At 41.9% G+C, this 21,622-nt stretch overlaps 1 long non-coding RNA gene across 1 annotated transcript in view; it reads left to right on the plus strand.

The window, feature by feature from the left end:
• The first annotated feature begins 13,909 nt into the window (after window positions 1-13,909).
• The window catches only part of LOC143840915 (uncharacterized), a 73,884-nt gene continuing 66,171 nt past the window's right edge, over window positions 13,910-21,622 (plus strand). Inside the window, exon 1 of the long non-coding RNA XR_013232481.1 lies at window positions 13,910-14,056. This is a non-coding gene — a long non-coding RNA (uncharacterized LOC143840915). The remainder of the gene's footprint in view (window positions 14,057-21,622) is intronic.

Consider the following 21,622-nt stretch of genomic DNA (forward strand, 5'->3'; position numbering starts at 1 on the left):
GGAGTTTCTCACATAGTGAAATTTGACTGCTAGGAAACATGCTATAATAATTGGCCTAATACTTACCCATTGTTTGCCCTGAGTTGCAGTGAATTGTGTCTGCAGTTTCTGTCGCAGTTACTCTATGGAGGCCATCAGTAGCATCCTAATATATAAATGTCAGCTGTTAAGTTTAAATGGCTGGCAGCTATTTAAACCCTCCATATTGCTTTCCTCCTTACGAAGGGAGGGAAGGAAAGGGACGATTGGAAAGGCTGGAATAGGTGCAAGCCATTCCAGTGACCCTTTTCAATTCCCTCCGGGGGGGGGGGGCTGAAAGGGAGGGTTTAATTAGCTGTAGGCCATTTAAACTTAACAGCTTGATAGGTCTGACCATCAGCAGTTAAATTTAAATGGCCAGCAGCCATTTAAACCCTCCCTTCACTTCCCCCCATTTTAAAGGAAGGGAAGAGAAAGGGATAGTTAAAATAGCTGCAAACTGTCAGCCTTTGACAATTCATACCAGTGACCCCAGCAGATCCTGGGCCCATCCTGCAGAGAGTGCTGTCTCCACAGGATCAGCTGTTTGTTGAGCTCTGAGGGGGGGGGGACTGACTCATACCAGACCTCACAGGCCATCCTGCAGAGAGCTCTCTGTAGGATCAGCTGATTGGGAGGCTCTGCACACGGCCAAGACATTTAAACGAATTTCAGTACCTTTAAATTCCTTAGAGATGAAAAATTCAGCTTTCCCAAATATTTTTGGAATCCCAATACCATACTAGTATTAGGATTCAGGAATATTGTGAAATACCAATATTTTTCAGTTCCAATACAACCAAATCCAAAAAATACCATGGGTTTGGGGGGGGGGGTTTGCACAGCACCTGTTTTAGATAATCTGGAATTAATCTGAGTGACACTGGTGTAGTGTGTTAAATTAGCATCCCAAATTACAAAAATCTCTCCTCCCCCCAATCCTATTATGGGTCAATTCATGTCTCATAATTCAGACTTTGTTTTATTTCTCTATACTTCATTACTGTATACTTGATGGCTGACTGCTGAATGCGACCAAGTTGAAAAATGTTATATATATTCCAGGGGAGAGGAATATGCCGTCTGTGGTGTTATGCATGTGATGTTATGCCCATTCACACATGTAAATCATTCCCTGACATTTTAGTCTACAAGGTATGTACCACCCAGGCTTTACCCATTCTTTACTGCCTTAGCAGTCCAACCATATGGAAGACATTAACATTTATCATCAGACTGTATTTAAGAATACTCTTGAAATGCTCAGACTATCTAAATGGGTTAGACTCAATTATCCAAAGGATTAATTCAAACATATTTTTTTTGAGCAGAAGATTATACATTTGTTTATTCTGCAAATAAATATCATTATGTTCAATGTTTTTTGTAATAACTGCAATTGGACTTTTGTTACTTTGTAGCTGAGGGACTGAACTAAATTTATGGTAAATGTGTTTTCTTCTAAATTTGCCTGATTGATAACTGATATAAGCAATTTTCGAATACTCTGTCTCTCTCTCTCTCTCTCTGTGTGTCTCTCTCTGTCTCTATCAGTACTTACTGTCCTCCCCCACTTAATATCTTGCCAGACTTGCTAAAATATGTCAATAACAAAGCTTCTCAATGGGCCAGACTAATATTGATAGTTGTCCAAGAGCAAAAGTACAGCAAGGAAATTGCCTGTAATTATCTGGGAGGGATAGTTTCTCATGATGTTATTTTTAGTTTTTGTACAATTGGGGTTTTTATGGGGTTTTGATGCTGTATTTTACTGGTTCTTATGTGTAAACCACCCCGAGACTATTTATCGTGAGGAGCGGTATAAATATTTGAACATAAATTTAAAAAATAAAAAATAGTAAGCAATAAAGTGGAGGAGCCACAGGGTCACCTGGGGGTGGGGAAATCCACATCACTAGCCCCTACTTTTTACCTGGCCCCCACATCCTCCTGCTGTTGCCTCCCCCTCCCCCACTGCCAGTGGTTTCTCTGATCTTCTCTACTTTCCCCCGTTCCTCAACTATTCTTTGCTTTTTTGGTTTGTTTTAAATTACTCATTGGATGGAGTTGCTGTGCAATCCCCTAATGTCAACCCTGATGCCACAAGATCTCAGTCAACTTTTTAAAAGTTGTTCTACAAGGGCATTTTATCACCTCTCCCCTTTTTGACAATTGGAATTGCCTCTGAGTAAAAAAAAAGAGGAACTTGTCAATTAAAGGCTTGTTTAACTTTTAGAAAAAACTAATGTTCACACAAGTTATTCCTTCTAATTGCTTCAAAACGTAGTATGGGGAATAGAAAAAATAATTATCAATTTTTTTGTTTAAAATTAATTATATATATATACTGTAATCATGACTTGTAACTCAAGTAGATTGTTCTGCATGCCATGATTACAATGTTTCCTCTGAACCTTAAAACCTAATGGGACACATGAAGGAATCCGGACATGAAAGGAATGTCCAGAATTGTGGACAGAGGGTAGCATTAGGAGAGAGTTTATCAAGCCATCACCAACTGGCTTGCTGTCCCCCAGGGGGCAGTTGTCTCCCCAATACTATTCAACATCTTTATGCACCCTCTTGCTCAATTGGTGTGGAGGTTCGGGTTGGGTTGCGACCAATCTGCTGATGACACCCAGCCCCTGAGCCTTCAGGGAGGGTGGTATATAAATAAAATAAATAAATAAGGTTCAATGAACAAAGAAGTCCACTTCTGATCAGAGGCTGAGTCCCACTCTGGCCCCTGCAAATATTGGCTCGTAGGGTAGCCTGCCATTAAATGAAGCCAACAGACTCTGTGGAATTGTACTTTCTACAGCAGTCACAACCTAATATTACAAATAACGCTATAAACTGATTTCTACACCTTTGCTCCAAGATCTTTTTTTTTAATGAGCAGCATTCATTAGGTTTTTTGTAATAGAGTAACATTATACAATAATGGTACACAAAGCCAAGCTTTTCCGAGCATTATTAGTGCAAATCTGGAATGCTTCATGTTTTTGTGAGCTGCCTTTTACAAAGAGGGGCTTTGAACAATGCCAAAGAAATCAATTGGAAACTCCACAGGCTTTTACATGCACAGCATATGGTTTAGAGGTCGCAATGATACTCCACGTCATGGGGAGTCAAACCCAGTAATTACAGTATTGCTCTCTTCCTGACAAAGTGTCTGCCTGGGTCAAATGCTTGGAGAGTGTTAGGAAGAGTTTCCTTGGGAGTTTTAGTGGCAGGCACCAGCACAAGCCACTTTGACCTGTGTTTCATATGGATGCATCAAAGCACAACATTTTCAACTTTCTGCCAGCAGATTAAATGCCCTTGTGTGTTTGGCAGTGAAGGCAGGCTTTCTTCTGCATGTACACAGCTCAGGATCAGAGACCAGGCTGATGTCCATTGAAGGAGGCCTGCAGGATCATACTGCTTGCCTCATGAGTTTCTACAGATGGATTACCACATGACTAGACTCAACCCTCCTCTCTCACATGGCTTTAAAAAGTTCTGATGCTTTCTACTTACTGTCAAGAAACCTCTGAATTCCTGGGGGTGGGGGGCATGTTCTGGTTTGCCTTTGAGAATCACTCCATGCGAACTGAGCACATACCCTCCAGAACACCCATGCAGCTGCACAGGCACTCTTGAAGCAGATAGGAGCCTTCAATAAGCTGGACTGAACAAACATTACCTTTTGACTGGGGGGGGGGGGGAAGCAATCTTGCTGTATTTTTTCCTGAAACACAATTTTATCATGTTTTCTCATGGAATTGTATTTCTAGTTTGTATCCCATCCGACTCATAAGATTTCATACCATTAATGGTTACCCTTGGCTCAGAGAAGCTAAAAATACAGTGCCCTTTACTAGCTAGACCATGACGTTTTCAGTATCCCAGGCATCTACAGCAGTCAGCACTACCATAGAAACCCTTTAGAGGATGCTCATTACTGCCTGTCAGATTTTCCCACTGCGCATTTCCAAGCATGTATGTTGTTAGTCAAAGTGTAAAAAAAACACAAAAGTTTAGGAAGTTCGTATTATGAGCCCATGGCTTAGAACGGTTCAAAGGCAGATCAAATATACAAACAAAAAGTGCATCACATGGAATACACAAAATACAACTGACTAAATGGCTGTTGAAATATCAAAGTATAGTAATTCTGCATCTTGTCTATAATGAGTATAAATAATAAAGGAGTGCATTTGTGTACTAAAAAACCATGCAGGAACTATGCTATTTGTTTATATGATTATTAAACTAACCTAAATGGGGGTGGGGAGAGAATCCTGAAAACTTTGCATCCTGCCGTTATTCTGACTCACTGCTGTCTCGTTAGGTAATTAAATTTTGTTCCAAATGAGAGATGACAGGGGAGAAAACCTGGCATCAAAAGCAAGCTTGGGGGAAAATGTGGAAAGGAAGTGGAAGGGTTGAGGAGTTCTCACCTAAACACTCCATTAAAAACAGCACACCTTACACTAATCAGTGGAAAGCACTCCTGGGGAAAATTTCAAACCCCAATGCCACAGAGTATTGTGAGCGGTGTCCTCACTCCCTGCCTAGTAGAGAGAGGCTTATGTGACATGGCTAAACATGGCACCTGCCTGAGGGTATTTCATTTATATTATTTGTGCTGCTCTGCCATTCTAGCTGCTTTCTTGCATTACCAAATACCTCCAAAAGTTTGTGCTCCAGGGGAAAAAATTAATTACATATGCAAGAAGGATTTTTCTCTTACCTGCCTGAAATTTGCCAGAGAGTATTATATGAAACTAAAAGCTCATCATTACAATTAGCCCGAAATCATTACAACCAAACAGCACCCTGACTTTTGAACTGGGTATGCAGGGGGATGAGGTGAGGTTGAACTATATGCTCGCTGCACAACTTCAGTCATCAAATCCAACCCACTCCCCATCACTTTCATAGTGCTTTAAAAAAATAACCAAAAGATGGTTAACAAGAGTTAATAGCAGCAGGAGGGGCAATTTTTTATTACTGATGATAGGTATGGATCATACAGGGGGAATTTTAATTGAAAAAGGCGATAAGAGATCGTGGATGATATGAGAGCACTGCTATCTATCTGCCATTCCATACCAGTACAAAATATCAAAACACAAAACAAGAAATCTTTTGATCAAAACAAAATTTAATTTTATATGTTTACTTTAGTTATCATCTATAGCACAAATAAAAACACAAGTAAAAGATAAAATGAGTTCTGGGAATAATAACTAAGTAAATCGGTCCCTCCCTTTAAAATAGTTAAGATGGTCCAGTTGCCCTGAATTCTATCCCTGAAGGAAAGAGTTAAACATCCTCCAGTGCCAACATGGTTCCAGTGCTGATGGAGGAATGTATTATGCCTCGATTAACACTCAGGGAGGTCCATGAACTCAGAAAAAGACATATTTCCCTGGGAATAGAACAATTTCCATGGATATCCACGGAAATAATAGAGGCCTATGGTCGATGCTTAAACACCAAAATATTTCTGGCCTCCCTTCCCAGATCCAACTGAACAACTGCATGTCACGTCTCTGGAATAATGAGATATATCAAACAGATTGATACCATTTATCGTTTTACATACTGCTGAACTGTTTTAGATAGATAAGAATGAATTTTAAATTTTTGATTGATTTATATGCCTTATGATTGTATTGTGCTTTGAACTGTGTGAGCCACCCTGAGCCTCTGAGGAAGGGAAGCATACAAGAATAAATAATCTCAGATTTCAGCCTGAGAGTGGATGGGTTTTCCTTTATGGAGCCAAACAGATAGGATAGCAAAGATCAGTTGCCCACCTGCCAGGAAAGAACAACATAGATGCCTGTTTGGATATCCTAAAGGTTTGGAGCATGTATGCCTGGATATAGGTCAAAGCCTAACAGCTTGGAGAGAAAGGTTTAAAAGGTGTGATGCACTATGATAAAGTACACTAGCCAAGAATTGGGGAACTGAAGGAAAAACAGAGTTGTTGAACCATTGATTCAAATCTTTGATTCAAAGTTCCAGGAGAGTTGTGTCCACACCATCAAAGGGAATGCCTAAAGTAACACCAGTGATTTATCAACTTGGGCATCCTCCTGTCTTTATTTCTCTTCTTTCTTAGTTCCATAACAATGCAGTGTTTTGATATAGTGTTTTCACTTCTCTTGTGTGCTGGTGAATTGAGAGAGTGTTTCATTAAATAAATTTAAATAAAAAAAATATTCCCACTAAAGATTCCAACTTGTGGTCAATGATGTCAACCAGAGAGCCTGGCAGCTTGTTCACACATGCACCAGAAACGCATGACTGTGTTACAGACATTTCGCCTGTCAGGAAAAAGTGGGTATAAAGCAGCAAACATGCATGTACATAGCCTCAATCAAACCATGAATAACAAAAGACAGGACAGAACTTGAGGGCCATTCCGCACGACTTAAATGTAGCAGAAGTCTTACTTTTGGTAAACACTACAAATTCAATGGTCCGCATGACGTCGCACACAATCTGCAACACTCCTGCAACACTCCCGCAAAAAGCGCTTCATTGTAGCGCTTTTCGGGGAATCGGGAAAAGTGGATTCCCCCTTAAAAAAACGTTACACTTCTGTGCACAAGCTACAACACATCAGCGAAAGACGTGTGCGTTCTCAATGTAGTGGTAGAAAGAAAGTCCCTCCCCTGCTCTTGCCCCGAACTTCTAGAGAAGCGATCGCCATTTTCCCCCCCTTAGACCTGCAAAAGCAATGAACGAGCGAGGCTTCTCTGGCTAAAGTCCCTCCACAGAAGTGATTTAAAGTAAAACAAAGCTCCCTAAGTTCCCAAGGACAACACAACCCCCTGTTCGGCACTACCCGTAATTTCAGCCACAAATCGCGCCCGTGGGGGGTGGGATTTTTTTTCTACTTGAGGAGCATGTAAACGATTAATTGCCAGCTCCTACGCCAGCAAAAAGGTCTTTCCGATCATTAGATTGAACACATATTCGTTGCAACGGGTGTGTTTGGTTTTTTAAAAAACAGTTCTTAAAGGGAAAGGGGCTTTTCGGGAGCATGAACACAACAGCCCATTGGCTGTTCCTTTTGATTGACGGCCAGAGGTGGGAAGAAGTGCTTCCTTTGTTGAGATTCCAGTGAGAGCAGAAACCTGTGGGGAATGAATGAAACGCTACTGGAACTTATATATTCCACTAAAAATAAAGGTATGTGGAATGACGAAATTCCACTATTTAATATAGCATTTCTGCATTCTGTGAACATTTGGCAACATTGGTCCTTGTGCGGAATGGCCCATAGTTTTATCACCCTACTCTATGCAGCAGGGAGAGAGGAGGTAAGTGGGGCAAGCCATGTTTCACACAGGCAACCTTCCTAATTGCTTTCTGGGTATTCTTCCAGAAGAAAGGTGGTCCCCACTTACCAAAGCAGAAGAGTTGGTTCTTATATGGCCGCTTTTCTCTACCCGAAGGAGTCTCAAAGCAGCTTACATTCACCTTCCCTTTCCTCTCCCCACAATAGACATCCTGTGAGGGAGGTGAGGCTTAGAGAGCCCTGATATGACTGCTTGGTCAGAACAGCTTTATCAGTGCTGTGGCAACCCCAAGGTCACCCAGCTGGTTGCATGTGGGGGAGTGGGGAATCAAACCTCTTCCTCTATCCCCTGCCCTCCCCACTGAAACATAAAAGTGTTCTGCACATGATTAGGAAAGCTCAGAAGGGGGAGGGAAGCCAAGCGCAGCAGGAGCCTCTTTCTTTTCTTGAATGGGGGAAGAGGATTGGTGACAGCAGTGGAGAGGGAATAAATCCAAGAGGAAAATCTCTGCCAAGAGAAGTTAGTGATTCTGGAGCTTCTGCTGAGAGAAGTTAGGGCTTCCCCTTTAAGGGAAGCCTTCAAACCTAGGAACTGGCTAATCAGGGCTCTTCTACAGTGTTAGAGGCTTGAGACAGCAAGTTAGTTCAGGAAAAGCAGAGAGCTGCACTTTTACTCATGCTGATTTTTCAAATATTGAAGGTTATATGCACTCCAGGATATCATGGGGAAAAGGTAGGGTCACTCCGGATCAATCCTGCTTGTTGCAAAGGGAAAATTTAAATCGCCCAAAATCAAAATGGAAATTGCTTTCAGGGTAGACGGCAGGAACTAAATTGACCTGTGGTTGGAATCAAAGCTCTATGCACATTCAGACCTGGCTAGGAAGTGTCATTTTAGTCATTTTCCCAATGATTCACAGATCTCCCAATGATTAGAGGGGATACTTATTAAATGAAGAGTGACAAGTGGAGTTCCCCAGGGATCTGTCCTGGGGCCTGTGTTGTTCAACATATTTATAAATGATTCGGATGAGGATTTAGAGGGGATACTTATTAAATTTGCAGATGATTAAATTTGCAGATGGGGGGGGGTAGCAAACAAACCGAAGACAGAAACAGAATACAGGATGATCTTGATAAGCTAGAGAAGAGGGCTAAACTGAATAAAATGAAGTTCAATAGGGACAAATGTAAAGTTCTGCATTTAGTTAGGAAAAACCTAATACACCAATATAGGATGGGGAGACTTGTCTTGGCAGTAGCATGTGCGAAAAGGATCTAGGAGTCTTAGTAGGCTACACATTGAACATGAGTCAAGAGTGCGATTTGGTGGCTAAAATGGCAAATGGGATTTTGAGCTGTATCAAACGGAGTATTGTGTCCAGATCATGGGAGGTGATGGCACCAGTTTACTCCGCTCTGGTTCGGCCTCACTTCGAGTACTGTGTTCAGTTTTGGGCACCCCAGTTGAAGAGGGATGTAGTCAAACTGGAGCGTGTCCAGAGGAGGGCAACAAAGTTGGTGAGGGGTTTGGAGACAGCAGTGGAGAGGGAATAAATCCAAGAGGAAAATCTCTGCCAAGAGAAGTTAGGGATTCTGGAGCGTATGAGGACGTATGAGGAAAGGTTGGGGGAGCTTGATCTGTTTAGCCTGGAGAGGAGACGACTGAGAGGGGATCTGATAACCATCTTCAAGTATTTAAAAGGGTGCCATATAGAGAATGGAGCAGAATTGTTCTCTCTTGCCCCAGAGGGACAGACTAGAACAAATGGGCTGAAATTAATTCAAAAGAAATTCCATCTAAACATCCGGAAGAAGTTCCTGACAGAGCGGTTTCTCAGTGAAACCAGCTTCCTTGGGAGGTGGTGGGTTCTCCATCTTTGGAAATTTTTAAACAGAGGCTAGATAGCCATCTGACAGAGTGGCTGATTCTGTGAATGCGAAGGGGTGGCAAGTTACAGTAGATGAGCAATTGGGATGTGAGTGTCCTGCATAGTGCAGGGGGTTAGACTAGATGACCCATGAGGTCCCTTCCAACTCTATGATTGTATACCTTTCCTAGATTCTCCCAGTAAATTATTTATTTCATCATTCTATTCTATTATTGCCATTCAAAGCACACTGGAGCATACTTACCCCATGTCCAACTAGGTGCATGGCATAAAGAAGTAGGCTTTTGTGTGCAGATCCCTGTTGCCAACTGCCTAGAAACAAAGTGTAGCGGCACACAACTTCTCTAAACTAGAAAGCCCCAATCCAACATATGTGTTCTACTGCCAAAGTATCTGACAGCATCAATTGTCTGCTTGGGAACAGGGGCTATTAAATCTAGAAACAGTATATGCATCCATAGTTGGATCCAGGTGCCTATATATTTCATCCTTTGCCTCACTGCAATATCAGTTTCAGAGAGTAACGCTTAGAGATCCATGGAACATGACCCTTTATTTCAGTGGAATTTGCTGGTTGACCCTGTTGTGTTGGATATCCATGGAAACTCCTGAAAAAGTATTGCAGACATCTTTTGATGTCTGAACAACTTTTTGCACAAATATAAGTTACCCCTTCCTCCTCCCCATTTCTCTCTCACACACATCACCAGCTCTCCCTGTCCTTGCACAACAGTTTGCCTAGCCAGCTGCTGGTCTTAGCATTAATTGCATATTATATAGTCCCTGTTCAAAAGGCTTTGACTCAGAGTGGCAACAGTCCAAGGAAGCCTCATCTTTTCACTCTAGAGGTAAAATTGATGAGGGATTTCAAATGTATTCTCAGGGAAGCAAAAAAACATGAGCCCTGCTGCGTCCTGATGTCTAGGAAACCAAAAATGAAAGTGGCATTAGGATGTTTCCATGCATGTTTTCCTTCATTCTCGCTGGATGATATCAAAGAAGAAATGAGCACAGAAACCAGTACATCAAAGTCCAATGGATGACTCAGCAAAGATCTGTCAGCAAGATACTATGAGCCTTTCCAGACTACAAGACAAAAAATAACCAAGAGTTGTTAGCAATAACTGGGATCCATTGTCAGTGGCTTCCTATCCTGTTCCAACATAGTACTTGATGAGTGGAATAGCCTTACTACCAGTCCCCACAAAAATCTAAGAAGAAATAGACTATTTACAGGTGTTTTAAAAATACATCAAGATAGATAGTCCCATCCAGCACTGAATGCCCCCTCAAAGTTAAAAAGATGTGTTCTAAAATAGATACAACCAGACAGTAAACACACAACGGCTGGAGGGAGTTGCATTTTCCCAGCCACAAAATGTTGCTGCTTAACTACTGGGGCATTGCAGTTTCCCTGCAATGGATTCACTAGCTGGGAGAAAAACATTTGGATTCTGGCAACCAAAGAATAACAACCTGGCATTTATTGCACAATAAAACGATTATATTGAAAAGCCTCAGACTCCTGCCAAGCTTCTGCTAACAGATCTCTTCTGAAAAATCTATGAGGATTTTTCAGTTCCGAAATAACATGTTGCACATGCTAGCCTCTGTGGGAATCGTTTCAAAAGCACTTCTGTGGAAAACAATATACCAGAGAAGGTGCGCGCATGAGAGAGATTTGTAATAGGTGCAGCAGGGCAGAGGGAAATAGATTTTAGTCTCTCCAACCTAACAGTTTTATGCATGTCATTATGCAGACATAAGAAGCCTTGCTTTAAAAGAGATTTAAGGATTTCCAATCGTCTACAGTAAATACTTTATTCATTTCTAAAGGGGAGCTTTGATAACTGGCCTTCTTTTCCCCTTCAATAATCATTGTCTAAAAAAAGAAAACCTCCAGGAGCACTTCACTTCTGTCCCTTCCCTGGCTGGCTGCCCAGCCTCAGTATGAAGCTTTTAAGCCCTTCCCTCCCTCCCTCTCTCCCCCCCCCCCCCCATGCTACAAGGTTCTTCAACGTGATTATCCCGTGCAGTGCAGCAGGGAGAGAGAACGGGTGGACATGATACCATTCAGGCAGCCAGCCACCAAAGCAGCTCTGTTCTGATAAAATATGGAAACAGTTGAACCACACCGCACACAGTTATGTACGCACATACACTCATCAAAAACCCTATCCAGGCCTTTATCACCTGTATATGTGGAAAGGAACAAAAGATTTGTCACAGTATGCTTTCCACTTATATTTATTTCATAGGTCCCAGAACTGTATAAAAGAACTCTGTTGGCTGCAATGCTGAAATGCAGCAGTAATAGCAATAATCAAGGAACAACCAGCTAATAATAATAGAAGCATTCATTACCAAATAAACATCCTCAGTCTGATACGGCATTTCTTGAACAATTAAGTCAACAATGAGAAGTAGCTGTAAACAAGTAACATGGAATAAAAAGTTGTTCTATTGAATGAATGCAGCTCCAAGTGTATTTTCACAGCACACACATCTGCCCTAGGCCAGCTCAGTGCAACCAGGCCATGTTTATTCTGTATTCACAAATTTGGTCCTAAACATTTTGAGCTAAGCATCCGGATAGCTCCCTGCCTACCAGTTAGGGAACACTGAGTGATTTCAGATGACTCGTGCTGACTGAAGTGGGCAGGGTGCTAGCCTCAGCACAGCCAACCACATCTTGCACCTAGCAATCTTGGGGGAAATGGTGGAAAGAGCTGTGGTGGATCAATTATCGGCATTCCTGGATGAAGCTTCAGTCCTAGACCCATCCCAGTCAGGTTTCCAGCCTGGCCATGGGGTAGAAACAGCACTGGTTGTCCTGACAGATGACCTCCTTTGCCAGCCGGACCAAGGCGGCTCAGCACTGCTCATGCAACTAGACCTCACAGCAGTGTTTGACACAGTCGATCATGAGCTTCTAGCTCACCACCTCACTGACTCCAGAATAGTGGGGACAGCCCTCCAAAGACTAATCCTAGGTGCCTCCTTCTTTATGGAGGCACATATCACAAGAGGAGCATGGCTGCTGTTCTACCATCTGTACCAAGCCAAACTACTAGTGCCCTATTTGGCCATGGAACATCTAGCCACAGTGATCCATGTGACAGTCACCTCTAGACTGGATTTCTGCAACTCATTCCCACGAGGGGTTCAAAACTTTTAAGCTTTAAGGCACACAAAATGGAGTCATTTTTTATTCATTTCTCCTTCAGTTACCACAGTGGTATAAGTCTCCCCATAATCAATGAAGACCAAAATATGCCCTCTAAATTGCCTGACTCTCCATGTGCATACACTAATCACAAGGGGGCAAACATGAGTATAGCCACCAAATTGGTAAACCTGTGTGTGTTCAGACTGCAGGTGATAGCTTATGTAATAGAATACAAAAAAACGGTTCTGGTTTTTTGGATTTCCTTTATTTATACACATACACACAACAAATATTAAATTCAACTTCGTACCAGCACTATGCAGGACTATAGCCTGGACATGGATTTACTCTGACACATCCATGGGTTTTGTTTATGGGCATATTTGGCAAAAGCCTACCCCAATCTAAAATTAAGCAAAGTTAACATTAAAATGCAAGTGAAGGTAAATTAGTACCAAATGTTTTTGAGCATGAAACAAGTGGCCATAGAGTCTTGCTCCAACAGCAGCTGCAGCTTCCAAAAATGAGTGGGGAACGAGAAAGAATGATGTTCCAACATGGCTGGTCAGCTCCTGGTATTCCAGTGATAGAACAACAAGAAGAAGATTCTCTTGGAAAAGCATTTGTTCCTGATCAGATCTATCCAGATCTTCCTTTTTATAATAAAAATATATTCCCGTTCTTTAATGAAACAAAACCTCAAATAACACCTGAGGCTTTTTGAGCCACAATAAAGAAAACCTGAATGGTAGGCGGTTGCCACATCAATAATAAAGGCATGTAACCTTTTGTTGGATCAAGCATGCAAAATCTGTCAAAAAGGAACTGAAAGGTCTCTTCTTTGACACACACTGAGATTTGAGGTTTTTGTGCTTCTTTGTTCTCTGGCATGACATGCATTGTCTCTTTTGGCACCACGATTATCCTTGCCTTATTGTTAGCCTCGGGCAAAGGTATCATTTGCCGTGCCACTTTTGTGATTCCCCTGGTATCAGATAACCTACTTACTGTTTTGTTACTGAGAGGCATGGACACTGAGCAACTGTACGGTGCTATCTGGCACTTCTCTTGTTTTAGCATCCAGAGTATTCTCTCCCCACATTTCCTCCTTTGCTATGGAGGTTTTCTGCAAAGCATACCAAAAGGACTATGAAGAAAGGAGGAAAGTAGCACAACTCTTATACGTGTGCTTTTACACTCCTTGTGCTTGTTTTTCACCCTTTCTCCTTCCTCCTCTAGGGATCCTCTACCTTAATTTTTCTCCATGATTGCACTAAATTTATTGCTCCAGTAATTTGAGAGAGAGAGAGAGAGAGAGAGAGAGAGAGAGAGAGAGAGCATGGATACTCAAAGGCCCTCGGGAATGCCAGCATGAGATCACCTGACTGCTCGGCACTCCCATTGCAACAAAAACATTCCTCAGGCTTCGTTTGTTTTGCCAGTGCTAATCCTGGGTGGGAGAGGAGTGGTGGCAGAGGTGGGGGGTGGGGGTGGGGATGGGGGGGAGGACATGTATGTGTAGCTGAAAGAAAAAAAGAGAAAGAGGCACTGTGAGGATAAAAGGAAAGTGCAAGAGGGAATCCCGCCTGGTCCCTTAGGAATGCAATAGCCGCAGGAAGCAGAGAAAAAAGGAGCTTAAAGTTGGCATGGAGTCTTGCCTTTGCATTCAAAAAGGTAAGCAGTGGGTGATTCCGACATTACTGTCAACATATTCTGTTTCTTAGTAGTCAAATTACTCCTATCACACAAACCCATTTTTGAACTAGATGAGGACAGGATCCTATGGAGGATGTGCATGGCAAACAACTGAACTCAGAACCTATAACTGGTATGTCTGAATATGTAGGGCTGTCAACCTCCAGATGGGGCCTGAAGATCTTCTGAACTGCAACATCTCTAGAATACAGATATCAGTTCACTTGGAGAAGATGGCTGCTTTGGAGGGCAGATGATTACACCCTGTTGAGCCCCCCCCTTCCCCAAACCCTACCCTCTTCGGCATCCATCCCCAAATCACCAGGAATTTCGCAAGCTGGGGTGGGAACCCTATCTATAAAATCCTGTACACTAGTGAAAATTCCCATCTATAACTCCTGATCCACCTACTTCCTGGATGGTGCCGTGGAATGTTGGCGTGCTATTTTGGGCAATAGCACTGCAGCCCAAAGTGCTATCCAAACACCTTTTTGTTCATGACTCCTGAGCATGCACAGAATCACTTACTTGTGTTGGGATGGCACTATCATTGTACGTATGTTGCTAGAGACATGGCTGGGAGAATGAAATATATTTTAATTTCTATATACATTATCTATAATATTTTTTCAGATACACTGGTTGGCCTTGATAGAGCAAAGGAATAATCCTATGAAATAAGAAAAATAACTTATTATTCATTATTTGGCAGTCTCTGTGGCACTCTTCTGTTGTGCTGAAATCTGAGAATCTAATTTCTTCAGTGTATGTCATTTAAATCTGTCCTGGTGAAGAGAAGCAGGCAATACAATCCACCAGGAGGACACATTAATTTACAAGACATAAAACATTTGTCCTCACTGGCAAGTTATAAATCTTGTATTGAAGGCATAGTAATATGGCACAATAGTGTATAATTTTCTCCTCCTCCATGAATGCATCCAGCATGTTGAATGCAATGGTTTTAATGGTATTCCACCACACCTCCCAAAAAATGTTCATATAAAACAGGTCTGTTGATTATTACTGCTTTCACTGCTATCTAATGAAAGGGGGAGAAGCTCAGAGTGGTAAGCAGCCGACATGCTGTCTGAAGCTGTCTGTCCATGAGGTTGGGAGTTCAATCCCAGCAGCCGGCTCAAGGTTGACTCAGCCTTCCATCCTTCCGAGGTCGGTAAAATGAGTACCCAGCTTGCTGGGGGGTAAACAGTCATGACTGGGGAAGGCACTGGCAAACCACCCTGGGTTGAGTCTGCCATGAAAACGCTGGAGGGCGTCACTCCAAGGGTCAGACATGACCTGGTGCTTGCACAGGGGATACTTTTAACTTTAATGAAAAGGAGTGAGACCATTAATCCCACTTCTCACTTTGCTGTTATATAAACCACCCTTTTGTTCCTGGGTCACAAAGTGAAAGATTGGAGCCTTGCTGACTACTGGAAACAATGGTTAGCTACCCCAAACACCCAATGTTTATGAATCCCTGATGAGCTCATTATTTCATGATTATCTCATCAGTTCAGTTTTGGTATCCCAAAGCAGAGAATGGCACATAAAATTGACCTGTTTTAAATTGATCATTCGGATATGAAATTCTTTTTGCCATGAACTGATGAGAATCATGAACTGATGAGCCAGTCACAGATCCATAAACAATGGGTGTTTTGGCTAACTAACCATTGTTTCCAGTAGTCAGCAAAGCTCCAGTTCTTCACTTTGGAAACCCAGCAGAAAAGGGTGGTTAGCAAAGCAGAAAGGTAAGAGGTGGGGTTGAAGCTACCCTTCCAAACCTGATTCCGTTAAAACCTGAAGCCTGAAACCATATTGAAGCCACAGTCTCTCCCTCCTTGTATTGCTGATAGCTTTTTTTTTTTTTTTAAATTGTTACTCCTGGGGTGGGGGGAACTACTATAAGCTTGCCCAGCTGGTTAACAGAATTAAATTTACAGTTGCCCAGAACAACTTGTCAACTACGTTGTGGACCCCAAAGACCAGCAATTGAATAACACTGTTGTGGCATGAAAACAACCAGATTAGAAAACATTCAGAATCAGTAAAGCCACAAGGCTTGGCAGACTCAGTTTCTGTCTTCCTCTCTTGGGACATAGGAAGGAAGAGGGGAAGGAAATAAAAAATAATTATTTTTGTGCTCAAGAAGCTGCCTTAGAAGGAATAAGGTCAATCAAAGTATTTGGGAGTTTCTAGAATTGCTACGAGAAATGGTTGTAGAGGTGCAGAGTGGAGGATTGGAGCAAATTACCCTAGGCCTCACAAAGCAAGCCCCCCATACACACTCATGTTCAAGCCATCAGCTTTTGTCCTACCTTTGCCCACTGCTCACAAGAACATTCAAGAGTCAATGTCAACAGACTACTCTCTTTAAACATTGCTTGTTTTTTAAAATAGGAAGTGGAGTTTGGGAGCATAAGATATTGAATTTCAATATGTATTCCAATGGGACCCATTGCCAACCAAGAGGAAGTTTTGTGCATAATGTTGTGAGAAACATATTAGATGATCAGTGGCAGAATCTCCAACACTTCACTTGCCCTAGGCTCCTTAAAGTCTCTGGGGCTTTTCGCACACCTTCAAAATCGCACAATGGTTGCCAATTGAAAACGCTACTGATTTGCCATTATGCACAACGTTGTTGACAATCTGCCACACACCTGAAACCGATCCGCAAAAAGCGCTTCCTTGTAGCGCTTTCAGGGAAATCCCCAAAAGTGAATTCACCCTCCGGAAAGCGCTACACTCCTGCAACCAATCTGCAACACTAGCGGGAAAGTTCTGTGCGTTACCATTGTTGTGGTTTCTACAAAGTCCCTCCCCCTGGCTCTCTCCTCTGATCTTCCGGCAAAGCGATCGCCATTTTTTTTTCTCCAAGCGAGCGAAGTTCAACCCACCAGCAAGCCTGTTTAGAGGCTTCCCCGGCTTCAGTCCCTCCCCAGAGCTGTTTATTCACTAAGCACAAACAACAGACAAGCCCGTTTGCTGATGTATTTTCCCTTTATTTTTTACACTGTTTTCGGCCGAAAATCGGGCCCGTGAGGGGGGGGGGTTTCACTTGGGGAGAGCGTGGCAACGATGAAACGACAGCTCAAACACACCTGCCAGCTGATGGGTCTCTCCGTTGCAATGAATCAACACATATTCGTTGCAATTGGTGTGTTTTTTTTTTTTAAACCTTTCTTAAAGGGAAAGGGGCTGTTTGGGAGCATGCTAACGGCTGCCCATTGGCTGCTTGACGGCCAGGGGCAGGATGAGCTTGGCAATAGCGCTTCCTGTCTAGCGATTTTTGCTGAGACCGGAAGCTTGTGGGAAACGATAGAAACGCAACTGGATTCCACTACAAAGTCAGGTATGCATAATGATGAATTGCACTATTTTAAATGGCAATTCTTCGTTCAGCAAACAATTTGCTACAAGGATCCCGGTGCGGAAAGCCCCTCTGTGAAGAAATGTGGGGTGTAGCCAAATCACCAGTTTAAAGTAGTGATTGGAGGACTCCCCTTGGCTTACCTTAATTTGTTCTTTGTGTTCTGGAGTCACTAGAGTACTTTTGTTGCTCTTTTCATTCTCTTCTTCCCAACTTACCTGGAGCTCAGGTCCTCCCCTTTTACTTTTCTGTCTTTGGGTACCTTGAATATGTCCCAAGTAAAATCAGTATAAAATTGGTATAGAATCATACAGTATAGAATTGGCTAAAAAAATATAGAAACTAAGTTATAAACCCGGGATCGTAGATTTGGTCACATTTTTCCTGTGGTTAAGATATGCAATGATTACCAGTTTGCTTTGAAAAAAGTTTTTAAATATCGATTGTTATCAATAATTCTCGTAAAATATTGCATACTTTCATATGAAACTACCCAAACTACGTATTCTCCTTCTTGGAACTAAAGTACCCAATGAGGTCAAGAAGCAGATTAACAAAGTCAGAAGGAAGACAGACCCAAAAGAGACAAAAACAGAATACCACTAGTGGTTATATTTAGCTCTCAACTCAAAACAGTTCAGCGCATCATCAATGACTTACAACCTCTACTGGATAATGACAGTTCTCTTTCCCAAGTACTGGGGAACAAACCTTTTCTTGTGTACAGACAACTGCCCAATCTCAAACAAGTCCTCACCCACAACAATGCAAGCTCTAATTTTAACATGGACACTGGTACTAAAGCTTGCAACAAAACCAGATGCCAATTTTGCTGCCAAATACATTCCAATAACACAATCGCTGGACCTATTAACATCACCTCCACCTTCAAAGGTGTATGATGATAGTCACATGCTCATCTTCTAACGTTGTATATGCCATTAAATGCCAACAATGCCCTTCTGTTCTCTACATAGGGCAAACAGGTCAAACCCTCCACCAAAGAATTAATGGACACAAGTTTGATATACAAAAATCAGAGGACTGAAAAACTGGTGAGGGAACACTTCAGCCTTCCAGGACATTCAGTAAGGGACCTCAAAGTAGCCATTTTATTGCAAAGGAACTTCAACTAGAAGGGGAGATTGCAGAAATGCAAGTTATTACAACACTCACAACATATGGTAACCTCATTCAACTCTTATATCCACATTCCTTACAATCTCCTCTTCTTTTTATTTTATTTGGGACAATGTGACTACAATGTGATGTAAGTAGTATGTAGTGTAATTTAGAATCTAACTCTCTGGTCTCAGGACTAGATAACTTGCAAGCACGGCTTGTCACTTGCAGGGATGCTTCCATACTTGGGTGGAGACAGATGGGGCAAGCAACTAGTCTCTTTTAATAATTTCTTTTCACAACTGGGAAAGTGTCTGCCATTAACTACTAACCTTGGAATTTTATTTTTCCAATGTTTTTGTGAACTACAATGATCCCAAAAGACTCAATAGCCTTTTTAGCAAAGGATTATCATATTGCACAATTTGGATATTATGACACAGTTTACTAATTTGCTACTCATTTACTTTCTCCTTATATTCTCCTTACATTCATGATCCTTGTTCCACTGTGTATTGTCTGAGGAAGAGTGCATGCACTCAAAAGCTCATGCTTTGAATAAATCTTTGTTGGCCTTAAAAGGTGCTATTGGACTCTTATTTTGTTGTGCTTCTTGAGACCAGCACAGCTACCCCCTTGAATCTGCATACTCTCTTGTGAAATCGCCCAACACTAAGATCTTCCATTAAGGCCAGTTCTAGGTTTGCTCTTTTTCAGAAGCAAGGTAAGTGGCCACAAAGAACAAGAACTTTTATGCAGTGACATCAAGACTTCATGACATTTTCACATACACTTATCATATTAAATTTTATGTGCTAACTAAAACCTATTTTTTCTTGACTTTTTATGGACTGATTATTTACTGTGTGGTTGGTTCTTATTTGTGCAATTTTTTCATTATTTTAATGGATTGTTCTCAACCTTGATAGTAGCTGCTCTGAAGACCTGTCTCAGAATGATGGGATATAATTTATATTACTTTGAAAGGATTACATTTTCCAGGCCTCTTTAACACTTGGGAAACTATTGCCTCATATGGGGGAGGGGGCTGTCTTGCAGCTGCCCATTGCCGCTGGTCAACTATCAGGCCTGGCAGAGGGACAATCCCAGAACCAGCTGCTGTGAGTTCATTTTTTAAAGTCATCTTGTTTTACTGAGCTGTTACCAGGTAAAGCTTCCTTGTTTCAAGTTCCATAAAACGCTTACTTTAAAATACATGGCAGGTGTGAAGCTTATGCATGCTTCTGTTTCATAACATATGAGCTATTTGTTTCTGTGTCCCATTTAGGGTATGAAAGAGGATGTCAGACAGTAAAGTGTCAATCTAGAGATGCATGCAGGTAGTAAACAACAGACCCTAACTAGTTCATCACACCTGCACAATATCCGGCTCAAGACCGTGTCTCTGAAAGCTGGTCTCTTTGCTACTGGGCTGTCACAATTCTCATTCCTTTTTTATCACAGTCAGAGAGAGAGAGAGAGAGAGAGAGAGGGTGAGAAGCCTGGCATCTGCCTGATGCTTAGCATTTTCATGAACACCAAGGTATAAAAATCAGCCTTTTGTCAATGTTATCTCATTGTTTAAAACAATGATATGGAAAACCTCCACTCTCCTTGCTACTGGATTAAAGGATTAAAATAAAGGACACTTGATTTTATTGATTTAATGAGGTACGAGGTGGGGGGAATTGAGAGAAAGCTTCCCTAATGATAAGAGGGAGAAGGAAAGACACTCCCAGGCACAGTCTTCCAGGCATTTCCTTCCACTTGCTCAGCGTTGCTGATATATTTGACTATCTCATGATGACCCTCAGTGTTCTATCCTGCCCTGCTCTGTGAAGCAGTCAAAAAAGCATCTGCTGTGGTTTTATACTGGCTTTTTCGATGTGGTAGGGGGAGCAGAGCCGTGTGTGTGTGTGGGGGGGGGGGGGGGAGAGAACCAGAGGCAAGAGATGAATGCTACTTTCTTCTTGTGCAAAAGTTAGTAATCCTGTAAAGACAAAGCAGGGGGGGGGAGGGAATAACCTTGCCTGTTTACAAAGTTACTCTGGCTGGGCTTCATTGTTTTCTTAAACGACTTATTAGCATGGAATTCCATTCCCATCTATCCTGCCACCATCTTTCAAACTCTCAGTGGTAAAGTTACCTGCAAAGCTTCATGCATGCTGGTAGTCTGGAATTCACCTTGTTGTAAATCTCCTCCCATTAATATCTATTCCTCCCTTAAGGCTATTTTTATTCTAGAACTTGTCAGTGGTTCCTCTCAGAATTTGGTAACAGGGACTCCTGCCTCATCTCCACACCATTCCTAGGGAACATTCTACCAATAAATAAATTGATGTTTATCATTTGGTCAAGTCACTCTTTTGAATTTATCCATGAGATCATGTCTGCAAGTAGGTGAACACATCTGGAAAACAGTAAGATTAGTACTACTCATGCATTGAGTGAGTACCTATCTGGGGTTGTACATCTCTATATATGTCCTCAAAATTTAGTAGCATAAGCTATCTCATAGTACTGTCTGCATTTAAGCCATTCACATATATATCTTTAATCATGTTATAAATTGATAGTCTTTCTGTATATGTTATTCAAACATAACAGTACTATGATACCTTTTTTCTACTCATAATTTTGCACATAGAATCATAGAATCATAGCGTTGGAAGGGGCCATACAGGCCATCTAGTCCAACCCCCTGCTCAACGCAGGATCAGCCCTAAGCATCCTAAAGCATCCAAGAAAAGTGTGTATCCAACTTTTGCTTGAAGACTGCCAGTGAGGGGGAGCTCACCACCTCCTTAGGCAGCCTATTCCACTGCTGAACTACTCTGACTGTGAAATATTTTTTCCTGATATCTAGCCTATATCATTGTACTTGAAGTTTAAACCCATTACTGCGTGTCCTCTCCTCTGCAGCCAATGGGAACAGCATCCTGCCCTCCTCCAAGTGACAACCTTTCAAATACTTAAAGAGGGCTATCATGTCCCCTCTCAACCTCCTTTTCTCCAGGCTGAACATTCCCAAGTCCCTCAACCTA

The sequence above is a fragment of the Paroedura picta genome, chromosome 1 (genome assembly GCF_049243985.1).
Source record: "Paroedura picta isolate Pp20150507F chromosome 1, Ppicta_v3.0, whole genome shotgun sequence".
Lineage (NCBI taxonomy): Eukaryota > Metazoa > Chordata > Lepidosauria > Squamata > Gekkonidae > Paroedura > Paroedura picta.